The following is a 13,312-nucleotide window of genomic DNA, read 5'->3' as shown; positions in this document are numbered from 1 at the left end:
ACGCAAAGCGCATCTGTTGCTATACTTTTTGTTACTAGTTCACTTCCGGTTTCACCGGAAATAACCTTAACTTATTTATTTTAAATGGGACACCCTGTGTATTTTTGCATATTTTGAAAGAAATTATTATTTTTAATTCATACATACCAAATTTGGAAGAAAAAAATAGTTAAAAAGTGTCTGTAGATAATTTTTTGTATTAAAAATAAACGAGTACTATAGACTAAAACTATTGTTGTATTTATTTGAATTTAGCATAGTAGGTAACTGTTACTGAACTAATTGACAAATAAGTTTTATTCAAAATGGTTCATTTAAGTGAAAGAGATCGTATTGAAATATTAATGATAATCGGTCATGGTGATCGTGTTAAAACTCATGATGATGTGTGTAATATTTTTAATGAATTGCATCCTGAAAGAAATCCTATATCACGTTCAACGGTTACTAAAACATTGAACCGTTTTAATGCAGCTGGGATAGTCAAAAATTTGCCAAAATCTGGAAGACCACGGACTGCAACGAACGAAGTTATTAAACAAAATATTGCAATTGATTTAGAGGAATCACCTCAAACTTCCACAACAAATTTGGCACTAAACCATGGAATAAGTCAACGCTCTGTAAGGAGAATATTGAAAATGGAAAAATATCATCCGTATAAGATACAATTGGTTCAAGAATTGTCAGATGATGATTTTGACCGACGGCTAGAGTTTTGCGAACGAATGATGGACATTTGTAACAATGACGAACATTTTGCAAGTAATGTAGTGTTTTCCGATGAGGCAACTTTTTGCTTAAATGGAACTGTTAACCGCCATAACTGTAGGTATTGGTCGAATGAGAATCCTCGTTGGATTATTGAAGCACATACCCAACATCCACAAAAGTTAAATGTTTGGATGGGAATTGTTCAAAATAGACTAATAGGCCCTTTTTTCATAGACGGAAATTTGAATGGTGACAAGTATTTAAATTTACTAAATAACCAAATTATTCCTGCACTTCAACAGAATGGCCAGTTACCACAAAATTTTTGGTTTCAACAAGAAGGAGCGCCTCCGCACTATGATCGACGGGTTAGGGATTTTTTGGATATGAATTTTCCAAATCAATGGATTGGACGTAGAGGATTCCTAGAGTGGCCAGCTCGTTCTCCCGACCTCAACCCGTTAGAATGTTTTCCTTGGGGTTATCTAAAATCACGGGTTTACGTTAATTGACCAACATGCTTGCAGGATTTGAGACAGAGAATAATTGATGAATGTGATCTAATACGTGGAGAAATTCTGGAAAGAGTGACTCAAGAATTTATTTATAGGCTTGCACGTTGTCGAGAGGTGAATGGCGGGCATTTTCAACATTTGAAATGATTTTTTTTATTTTTATTATCATTGGTCTAACGTAAATAAATTAACCTATTTTTTAACTGTAAAGAGATTTATTTCTTGTTTTAATAGTTTTTTCTTCCAAACTTGGTATTTATGAATTACAAATAAAAAGTTATTTTAAAATCTGCAATAATATACAGGGTGTCCCATTTAAAGTAAATAAGTTAAGGGTATTTCCGGTGAAACCGGAAGTGAACTAGTAACAAAAAGTATAGCAACAGATGCGTTTTGCGTCACTGTACTTGCATGCAAAGTTTCAAAAATATTGTTCTTTTCGTTTCAAAAATATTTGCTTGGTTCCATTCTTTAGCCCAACTCTGTATACCTGTATATACAGCGTGTCTACTTAAGTTGGAAACATATGGGAAACTTTTTTATTATTAATTTTACGAAAAAAAGTTACTCTTTATAAAAAGTTCTGCATGCCCCAAGCCCTTATATTCAATCATCAGGTATCAAATTTTGTCAATATTATACGAGGTATGTCAAAAAATATGAATTTCGGTCAAGAGTAAAGTACCTTTATTTCCCTCAATATCGAAAATTCTTATTATGAAAAGTTGTTTGGAAATAAAACTAAGATAAAATATGCAATTACATGCTTTTAATTGGAAAAAAACATTTTCCAAATTTTTCTCAAATTTATTGATACTAACATCGTTTTTATTTATTACACATACGATAACTCTTTTATTATTACTTTTACGAAAAAAATGTATTCTTTATAAAAAGCTCTGTATGTCATAAGATCGAAAATGCAACCATCAGATATCACATTTTATTAATTTTACACGAGGTGTGTCAAAAAATATGAATTTCACTCAAGAGTAAAGTACCTTTATTTTTCACAATATTGAAAACGGTTATTAAAAAAGTTGTTTAGAATTAAAAACTATGTTTCAATATGCAATTACATCCTTCTAATTGAAATATTGTGAAACATAAAGGTACTATAATCTTGAGTGAATTTCATATTTTTTGACACACCTCGTATAAAATTAATAAAAATTGATATATCATGGTTGTGTCTTAGATTTTAGACCATGCAAAGCTTTTTATGAAGAATAACTTTTTTTCGTAAAATGAATAATAAACGAGTTATCATATTTGCAATAATTAAAAACGATGTTGGGTATCCATAAATTTGAGAATTTTTTTTTTTAATTAGAAGTATTTAATTGCATATTTGATCTTAGTTTTTAATTCTAAACAACTTTTTATCATAAAAATTTTCTATATTGAGAGAAATAAAGGTAATTTACCCTTAACCGACATTCATATTTTTTGACATACCTCGTATAATATTGAGAAAATTTGATATCTGATGATTGAATCTTAGGTTTTGGGGCATGCAGAACTTTTTATTAAGAATAACTTTTTTTCGTAAAATTAATATTAAAAAAGTTTCCCATATGTTTCCAACTTAGGTAGACACGCTGTATATGGTCCACATAATGTTAAAAAAAAGTCACACCATTTTGAGCGTCGGGTTTGTGGTGGGGGGGTGGGGGAGAGGGAATAAATCGGTAAATTCGGAGTTTTTTACGTTTTTCGTCAATATTTCTAAAACTATGCGGTTTCTAAAGGATTCTACATAAAATTTAAAACAAAAAAGGTCCTATACATATTTGTTATAAAATCAACGGTTCCAGAGTTACGGAGGGTGAAAAGTGGAAGTTTTCGATACTTTTTATATTTTTTGGGCAATTTATAATATTATTACTGATAAAAGAAATTTTTTTTAACAGGATTGTGTTTTGTAAATAAAATTTGCTATTTCAGTGGCATGTTACTGATAAGCCCTTGAAGAAACGTCAATCTCACCACCCAAAATCATCATCAATTGCCCAAAAAATATAAAAAATATCGAAAACCTCCACTTTTCACTCTCCGTAACTCTGGAAGCGTTGATTTTAAAACAATTATATATAGGACCTTTTTTGTTGTAAATTTTATGTAGAATAATTTTGTATATAACATTGTTTACGCTAAAGTATAGTTTTAGAAATATTGACGAAAAACTTAAAAAACTACTAATTTACCGATTTCTCCCCAATCCCCCCTCCAAGCCGGACGCTCAAAATGGTGTAACTTTTTACTGAACAATATGTGGACCATATAGAACAACTTGGTGTTGGAGGAAGACTCTTACTTTGGATGTTTGGGTTAGGCCTTTTTTTGACCAGTTATACTATACTAGGGTGACCAAACGTCCCATAAAAACGGGATTGTCACGTTTTTTTTACAATTTGTCCCGGAGTCCCGAAAAAGTATCTCGGGACTCCTAAATATCCCGTATTTGCGTTGGGTTGAGTTTTTGGTCTGACTATATTTTCTCTCTTTAATTTTTCTTCAATATCTGCATTTGTTTTCATTCTTATTTCTCCCTCTTTTGTTACATTGTGGCCCAGTATTGTTCTCATTATTTTTCTTTCAAATTTCAGAAGGCTATCTTCCTCTTTCTTGTTAATCGTCGTTGTTTCCATCCCATATGTAACACCAAGTCTTATTAAGATCTTATATAGGTTCATATTATACTTAGAGTCTTGCTTCTCAGCAGATCTCTACCGTGTAGATGTTTTTCTGTCCTTTAGGATTCTTTGAAAATTCTTTGATTCTGATGAAATCCCTACAGAACTGCTGAAGCTTTTGAATGATAAATCCGTAACCATAATATTGCATATATTCAATACAATATACAGTACTGGTATAATACCGCAAGAATAGTTGCTGTCTACGTTTGTCACCATACCGAAGAAAACTAAGCCAATGCAATGTTCAGATCATCGAACAATCTCCTTGATGAGTCACCTGCTTAAAATATTTCTTAGAGTCATCCACAACCGAATCTATCAAAAACTAGACATCGATATTAACGATACACAGATGGGATTCAGAAAAGGATTAGGTACAAGGGATGCTCTCTTTGCCTTGAACGTTCTAACACAGAGATGCCTAGATGTTAACCAAGAGGTACACGCCTGCTTTATAGACTTTGAAAAGGCCTTTGAAAAAGTTCGTCACAGTAAACTCAAAGAAATCCTGGAGAGTAAGAATATTGACACCAGAGACATACAAATAATATTAAATCTGTACTGGAATCAGCGAGCTAATATAAAAATAGAAGACCAAACATCGGACGAAATAGAAATACGTAGAGGGGTACGACAGGGTTGTATATTGTCACCGCTCTTGTTTAATATCTACAGCGAACAAATATGCCAAGAAGCTCTCTCATATGCAAACGAAGGGAGAATAGTCAATGGAGAAGTTATCAATAACATTCGATATGCTGACGATACTGTGATAATGGCAAGAACAGCGCAAGATCTACAACATCTAGTTGAAAGTATGAATGAGATATGTAATAACTACGGCATAAGGATGAACGTCAAAAAAACCAAATATATGACCTTCAGTAAGAATCCAATAAATGACACTAGTATCACAATAAACGGTACCCAACTTGAAAAAGTAAACGAATACAAATACCTGGGAACCCTTATCAATGAAACAGGTGACCAAAATCACGAGATAAAAAGACGTATTGAAATTGCCAGGTCTACTTTTATAAAAATGAAAAAATTATTTTGTAATCGTGATATTAGTATTCATCTACGAACTAGAATGTTAAAATGCTATGTATTCAGTACTTTGCTCTACGGTGTTGAGTCATGGACTCTTAAACAGAGGAATATTAAAAATCTTGAAAGCTTTGGAATGTGGTGCTACCGCCGTATACTAAGAATAAGTTGGGTGGATAAAATTACAAATGAAGAAGTAATACGCAGAATAAATAACGAGCCAGAAGTTCTACTGAATATAAAAAAGAGAAAACTTGAATACTTAGGCCACCTGATGAGGGGACAAAAGTACACATTCCTACAAAATATAATGCAAGGAAAAATCCAAGGACGAAGAAATCCAGGCCGTAGACGAATGTCCTGGATGAGAAATTTGAGAGAGTGGTTTGGCTGTACCACTAACGAATTGTTCAAAACAGCAGTAAATAAAATTAGAATCGCCCTAATGATATCCAATCTCCGATAGGAGAGGCACTCAAAGAAGAAGAAGGATTCTTTCCTCTGGATTCTCTCTTTTCCGGTTTTCTCTATTTTTACTCCTAATTAGCTAAAGGTGGATACAGTTTCAAATTTATGGTTCTGTGTTATTAGATATTTCTGAGTTGACTCATCTTTCCCTATCGCCATGTATTTTGCTGTGAGCTGGTTTATCTCTAGTCCTATTATTCTCTTCGCTTCCTTGTGTAATTTTCCAACTGCAAGTGTTATCTTCGTCTTCGCTGTGATGACTGAATCATCTGTATATGTTACTATTTGATGTTGATCTGTAATAATGTTTTTGTTTGTAAGTTTGTCATCCTCATGATTACAGATTATGTCAATATCTGATATTGTTATGGTTTGTTTTTTAACCAAGAGGAGTGATTCAAATTTATCGCGCTGTATTGCTTGTTTGTAATTGGTCCAACCGCAGGCACGTTTACTAATAAATTACGTTTCATGGAAATAAAACACTGCTAAACAAATAGACGTCCGGCCATTTATGAAACTTTCCGAAAATAAAAATGTGTTATGAGCATAATCACACCCGTTTCATTGGTAGACGGACTTCAAGATTTGTTTAGCCGTGTTTAATTTTCACGTTTTACGTTTTAGTTTTACGTTTCATGTTTCATGTTTTTCGTTTCATGTTTCGTTGGTGTGCGGCTTGCCTAAGGCTACATCAAAGAAACATGAAACGTGAAACATTAAACGTGAAATATGAAACAAATAAATTGTAAAAAAAAGTAACCGTTTCATGTGATAAGCTAATCGATAAAACAAAAATAAAATTTGTATAGTCGGCAATGGATAGTGACGTGGTCGATGCTGTCGGCGCCAGTCTTTAATTGCTTTTTAATATCCAAGAAACTTGAAACATGAAACAAATAAATTGTGAAGAACGAAAACGTTTCATGTTATAAAGTGTAGGAAACAAAGGTTGAACTTCGCAAATAAGTCCGGTTATATTTTTTTTCAGTATATCAAGAAGTGCTTTTAATAAGACTAACTTTTTCTTAAAAGATTTCATCGCGGAACACTCATTTTTATCCCTTTAAAGGAGGTAGTTTGTCGTTTTTGCGAAATGTAGCCCTTCCTGTACGTCATTGCAAAAAATTCCTCAATAGAAATATGAAGAGGACTATATTTCCTACAATTTATTCCGCGACAGCATATATCTATCACACACCGTTTAGCGGAGGTGGCGCGGCGCCCCAAAGTTGACCAGTTTTTAAAAAAGATGTTTTAAAAAAAATATTTTTTCCTAACCGTAATGGGAATCAAGAAGCAACCCAGCGGCAATTAATCACAAACAAATGTCTGCTTTTTTGGTATAGGTTTCATTTAAGGGCATTTGTCTATTTTTTCATTACAGGGTGTTAAATTTTAAAAAGCCGCTTTTTATATATACCATCTGAACCGCTTAGGCTGGCGTAAAAAAACTTTCAGCGATTACCCATGTACAAGTATTATTTACAAATTTGTATAATTCACCCCCATATTTTCCCCGAAACCACCCCATAAAAAAGGAAAATGAATAAAGAAAATATGCAAAAATTAACTCTGGGCCACCACTGTGGCTTTAAGGCGCAAAGAAAGTTAAAATATTGGTCCTAGTATGTAGCAGACAGTGTGTTCTTTTATTTGTCATAAGTATATTATGCTTCTTTTCATGAGCATTTTTCAGTGCGTCACAAATGATAGAAAAAAAGGTAAGTCCGTGATAATATACATTTTAGTGACATGACATTTTAGTTAAATCTGACAGTTGTCAAATTTTATTTGCAATTTGGCATAAAAACAAATCAATTGTGTTTATTGCATTTATAAAATGGTATTTTCTTTGATTTGTAATTGTATAGTCTTTTAAATTGTTCAGATTATATTCGTAGATATATTATATAATTCGCAAATTATGTTATTTTCGATTATAGCGCCATCTTATGACAACTAGAGTAAATGTTATAAATGTCACCGACGAAATGTAATCACCAACGTGCGTTTTTGTCTGTTACATACAATTTAATGCGTTAGAAAGAAATGGAAAAACTGTGACGCACTGAAAGGTCCTCATGAGAAAAAGCTTAATAATAAAATGAATAGGTGACGAAAAAAAAAACCAAAACTGGAGCCCGCCAAAGCATTTCTGAGGTTTGCGGCGCCACTGTGCCGTAACGGTTGCTTATACGAAAAAAATGCATAGGTCTTTCCTAATATACTAATGCATAGGCAAATAATGGTCTTTCATTCTGTATAAGCGCTGTTTTAAAAAAAATATATAGATAATGAGATAATCGTAAAAACATGCTCGCCAAACTTATTTTCAGGGATAGGGGTAGTTTCAGCAGGGATGTTTCAATGACCATAATATATAAATGTATTTATAAAAAACCCTACTGATGGAGTAGGATTTTTCCCTACCCTCTTTAAAGGAATGAAAATGGGTGTTCCCGGGCAAATATTTAAAAAAAGGTTAGTCTCATAATAAGCACCCCTTGATATACCAGAAAAAAAATAATACCGGACTTGTGTCGAGTTTGCGAAGTTTAATCTCTGTTTCCTACACTAATATACTAATCAAAGAAACAAAAATAAAATTTGTATAGTAAATAATGGAAAGTGATAATAACGAGGTCGTTGCTGTTGTGGCAACTCTTTTATTACTGTCCAAAAATCATAACCATAGTACAATACATAATATTTGTTTGCAAACGAATTAAATAATCATCTTGCTAAATTTCAATCATTCTATAGAATTAATATTCAAACATTTACATTGTTTTATCGTGGGTCCTGGTTTAAAAAAACGATATTTTCTTGTTATTGTCTATTCGAGTACCACTTCAGGTTATAATTATTGTACAACTCTTTGTTCTGCTCCACCACAGAATACAATACAATATTAAATTCTTGGTCGGCATTCATATTACCCATGTACTTAATTAATTAGATAAAACAATGAATCTGATATCGAAAAATAGAACACGTCCTATTTCATGAAACACGTTTCAAGAAGATAAAAATGTTTTATGGGCATGAATCACACTCGTTTCATAGATATGCGGACGCCTATTTGTTTAGCAGTGTTTTATTTCCATGAAATGTGTTTCACGTTTCATGTTTCCTTGGGCAGGCCGCACATCAAAGAAACATGAAACGTAAATTACGTTTCATGGAAATAAACCACTGATAAACAAATATATGTCCGGCCATTTATGAAACTCTCCGAAAATAAAAATGTGTCATGAGCATGAATCACACTCGTTTCATTGGTAGGCGGACTTTGAGATTTGTTTAGAAGTGTTTTCTTTTCATGAAACATGTTTTTCGTTTCATGTTTCATGTTTTTCGTTTCATGTTTCTTTGGTGTGCGGCTTGGCTTGGTGTGCGCCTATTCGGAAGATAAAAATGTTTCACACGCATGAATCACACTCGTTTCATTGGTATGCGGACTTCTATTTGTTTAGCATTGTTTTATTTTCATGAAACGAGTTTCAAGTTCGTTTTATGTTTCATGTTTTACGTTTCATGTTTCTTTGATGTGCCTTAAATCTATATAAAGCAGCAGATTCGTTGCAGAGCACATAGAGAAAATTAAACCGATCGCGGACGAGTCGCGTGCCCTATACAAAGCTCGAACACCACAAAAGCGACTGAAATCCAGGAAAAGCTTCCTTGGAACAGTACATAATGAGCCGTTTGAGTATTTTTCTCTTCCCCAGGTTCAACAGATTGGCCAATCCCTAGACTTTAAAACGTGAAAAACTATGAATAGGGTAAGGACGTGGGTCGCTCCAGTAACATGGTAAAATGGGGGAAAATAGACCAAGATAGTGAGAACTGTAACTGTGGAGAAATACAGAATATGGAACATCTTCTTACACGCAGAAACTGTCCTCATCGGTGTACCCTCGAAGATTTGTGGCTCGACAACAAAGATGGAACCGACGTAGTCCGATACTGGGCCGAAATTCTATGAAAGACATATCCGGAGACGATAAAGTAAAGTAAGTACCATATTTATTATCCTAGCCTGGAGAATATCGTTACCTACATTTTCTCTAAATATATATTATTTAATATTATGTACCATAAGGGAAATATCGACCAATGTCATACTAAAAACTCACCCTGTATATACTTTATTATTTCGCATTTTAAAAACAACCTTTGATTTATAGTGACTAAATGCGCCCCTGCTCTCCTTACTCTGGTAAATCTTACAAATTCTTTTAAATTATTTATGTCCATTAGTAATATGTTATTATCCAGTTCTATTTCGAATATTGTTAATTCAAAATAATCTCATGAAAAGAGATTTATACATCTCATCAAAGAATTTTGTTTTTATTTTATTATCCAAAAAACCTAAAGCAGCAAGGATAGAAGAAAGAGAGTTTAGATAAACTGTATAAAAAACTGGGAGGAAATGTAAATACGATGATAAAATAATTTTTGTTTACCACTTTCCAATGCCGAAAGACCAAAACAACAGCGGAATATCGGATTTTGAATGGATATCTAAGTTTTAGAGCCCTCACATCGAATTTCCATTTTACATAGGCAAATTGATACTTTGAACGTCAGATTAAACACGATTGAAAAAATATTATTAAAAGTTCTAATCGGCAGTGCTAACAAGAATATTAAGAGCCAACAAAAAAATAAAAAACTGATTTTCTTGAGTGTTTTGTGGCATGTGCAGTACATAGTCGCCGAAAAATTTCATAGTTCTTTTAACCCGTGTTGAGCTGCCCCCCCCCCCCACTTGCAAAAATAAAAAACAAATAGCACTGATTTATGAGCTTTCATATTCCGCATATCAAAAATTTTGAGCTCGTTACACTGAGCAGGAATTTAATATCTCAACCCCTCCGTCCCCACTACTTAAAAATAGGGATATTGAATCGATCTTTGCGACAGAATTACGAGCTATTCATGAGCTCTTGAAATGATATAATTTCCATTTTTGAGCTCATCATGTAGCGGTCATGCTACTAATCCTTTAAATTAATCCCATTTACTGCGCCTTTATGAATTTCATCTTGGAGACGCCTATGGGAATGCCTACATTCCCATACCAGTTGCCTGCATTCGCAACGAAGCGAGAAGAAGGCACCGCGCATGATTTGAACGGATCGAGAACAAAATCGATTTTGGTCGATTGGAACCTCAGTTTTGTCAGCAAACTCGTCAAGGTAACACGCCGCATTATTTATAAGTGGCAGAGTTTGAAGCTAAATCTCAAAATGGAACATAACTAAAAGGATATCCAAACATCAGCCAATACCATGTGCCAAAAATAGTATATCAAAATTAAATATATCTGGGGACCTATTCACATAAAAGGAATTATAATACCGCTGGCGTGTTGCTTGCTCAAGTAAGTATATTGATATATTTCTCATTATTTCTTCATTATAAAATCAAATTCACCATCCTAGATATCTCGTTTGTTATCTATAGATATTAATTTTGGTTAAGAAATAATTTAAATTTCACATTATAATTTATATTATGGTAATAATATTCATTTCCATTTGCAAAGGAACAGTCAAGGCCATAGGTTTTTAGTGTTCAATTTAAATTCCAATTTCTCATTAGGCTTTTTCCTCTAGGTTTTTTTGAGGTAATATTATTAAAAAAAAGTTTTAACGAATATCAGACATGTCATGCGCATGTCCCTGCCATGTCTGATTTGATGATTTGAATTAGTTTCAGGAATTTTGACATGACATATGTATACCTAACTTCAGTTTTTTTGTTTTGGTTTCCAGTACAGTGACCCTGTGCTGTCTACACATAGTGTTATAAATAATGTAATTGAATTGATAAAATTTCTTTTAGATTCCGCCACTTAGTTATTTAGTCACGTAGCGTGACTCTATCACGTTTATTATGTACCTGATTTTTACATCAAGGATTTTCCGGTAGGACTTAACCCACCACAGCAGCCAAATAGCTTTGTTGTGCCAAGAGGATTTTCCTGAGGACTGTATGACTTCTATAGGACTGTAGGATCTTCCTAAGGACTTTTCATAAAGGACTATTTGCCCCTTTTAACAACCGGCTGTTGTAAAAGCTAAGTTTTTACCTTTCTTTTATATACTTTTGGTTCATATAATTTTAGTATAGTGTAAACTTTTCGTATGCATACGATCAGGTAGAGTACATATTTTCGTGATAGATAGGGTTTTAGGTCGTTGTTTTTTCTTTAATTCAATATAATTAGTAGTTTGTTTAAATAAATAAAATCAGGTTTTTTTTAATAATAATTATAAATAATTGTAGCTTAAAATTTGATAGGGAATCAGGGGGTAAAATTTTGTCGCGGATTTTAAATAGGGAATATGTCTAGTAGGTTTTTTTTGCAAGTAGGATATAACGAGTGCTGACCAACTCAATATATAATTAGTATTTTTGCTAGATGATATACTTAATTTTTGGTAACCGTAGCGTTCTTGTTGTGTACCTATCTCACTCTAGCCTAGTTCAATTTAGGGAATATTACTAACTTTTAGTTGTAAGGACTTTGTGCAACTCTAACGGACTTTTGATTTGGATTTTGATATTAATACCTTTGCTTGGCCCAGTGATAGTGGATAATTGCTTGTTAAGTGGCCTTTGCGGTCCTATTTGATCTTTTCACCATCCACTATCACTGTTATTAAGTTGCGTTATATGTAAATTGTTAATATGTAACATTTATTGTTAATATATTTGTTATTAGGAAGGTTGACGTTTTATTTCAGTCTGTATTACCAGTATATAATATAGCAAGACAAGGTTAGTATTTAGTATTTTGTATTTCAGGTGGTCGTAATCAGTGTCATTTAGTTCCTGTTGTTCGTTACTTCAAAAATCTCGAGCTGTTCAAATTCTGGGCCCAAAATTTAGTTTTCTCTTTTTTGCTACAGTTAAGTAGAGTAAGCTTTCAAGTATTGTGCCTTAGAGGTTGAGCTGTCCGAGTTGGCGCCCATTTTCTTCTCTCTTTATCGTCCCTTTTATCATGATCTCTCTCCATTGGTCTTACCTAGTTGTATTAAGTTCTGTATTAACAGGTCTCATTTTCTTCCTAATTACTATCATTTCATTATCAAACCTTTCCTTTTAATATCTCTAAAGCCAATATTCGGTGTATAGAAGCTAGCCCGAATACCCACTTGAGATTTAGTGTCTCTCTGCCCATTTAATTTCTCCTTCTGAGCTAAGTCCCTTCTTTTTGTCTTAAATCTCTTCTCATTTATTTTCCCCTTATTTCGTCAGTTCTTTTCTTCAAAATCTCTATACCCAGAGTATAGAGGTTTCAATCACCTTCACCCCCAAACAACTTAAGAGAAACATGCTGAAAAAATTAAAATATATCCTATCGCGGATATAATTCCTATAGTTTATATATTCTAAGAATAAACTCTTAAATAATGTGTATTTCGATTATTGAGCTACAACCCCTTCGCAAAAAACACCCCATTTTCCCGGCTTAAGAGAAAGTTGTACATAAAATGCATTAAATTAATTATTAGATAGAAGGACACTTTAGGATATTAGAAGGAATTATTAGATACAAATCGATAGAAGGACAAATTAAAGCATAATTTGTTACATAAAGTTATTAAAATAAGTCAATACATTTTGAGTTATTAAAGTTCAAAGATTTTAATTATTCGTAAAAAAAATGCATGTTTTAAAGCGGTTTTTCGTAAATCACTGAAAAACTGTAAGTGTTCCCAAAATAGTTCATAGTAGTTTAATTTGTATTGCTTATATTTTAAGAATAAACTGTTAAATCACGCATATTTCGATTATTAAGCTGCAACCCCTTCGCAAGAAAATCACCCCATCTTCTCGGCTTAA

The 13,312-nt window shown here is 33.0% G+C and overlaps 1 long non-coding RNA gene across 1 annotated transcript; it reads left to right on the top strand.

The window, feature by feature from the left end:
- Nucleotides 1–10,655: 10,655 nt before the first annotated feature.
- Nucleotides 10,656–12,191, top strand: LOC126878557 (uncharacterized). The gene is made up of 2 exons (XR_007695700.1): nucleotides 10,656–10,841; nucleotides 11,306–12,191. It is a non-coding gene; the product is annotated as an uncharacterized LOC126878557 (long non-coding RNA).
- The last annotated feature ends 1,121 nt before the right edge of the window (nucleotides 12,192–13,312 follow it).

The sequence above is a fragment of the Diabrotica virgifera genome, chromosome 10, assembly GCF_917563875.1.
Source record: "Diabrotica virgifera virgifera chromosome 10, PGI_DIABVI_V3a".
Taxonomy (NCBI): Eukaryota; Metazoa; Arthropoda; class Insecta; order Coleoptera; family Chrysomelidae; genus Diabrotica; species Diabrotica virgifera.
Note: the sequence above shows the minus strand (reverse complement) of the source record. Positions and strands in the feature narration are given on the sequence as shown.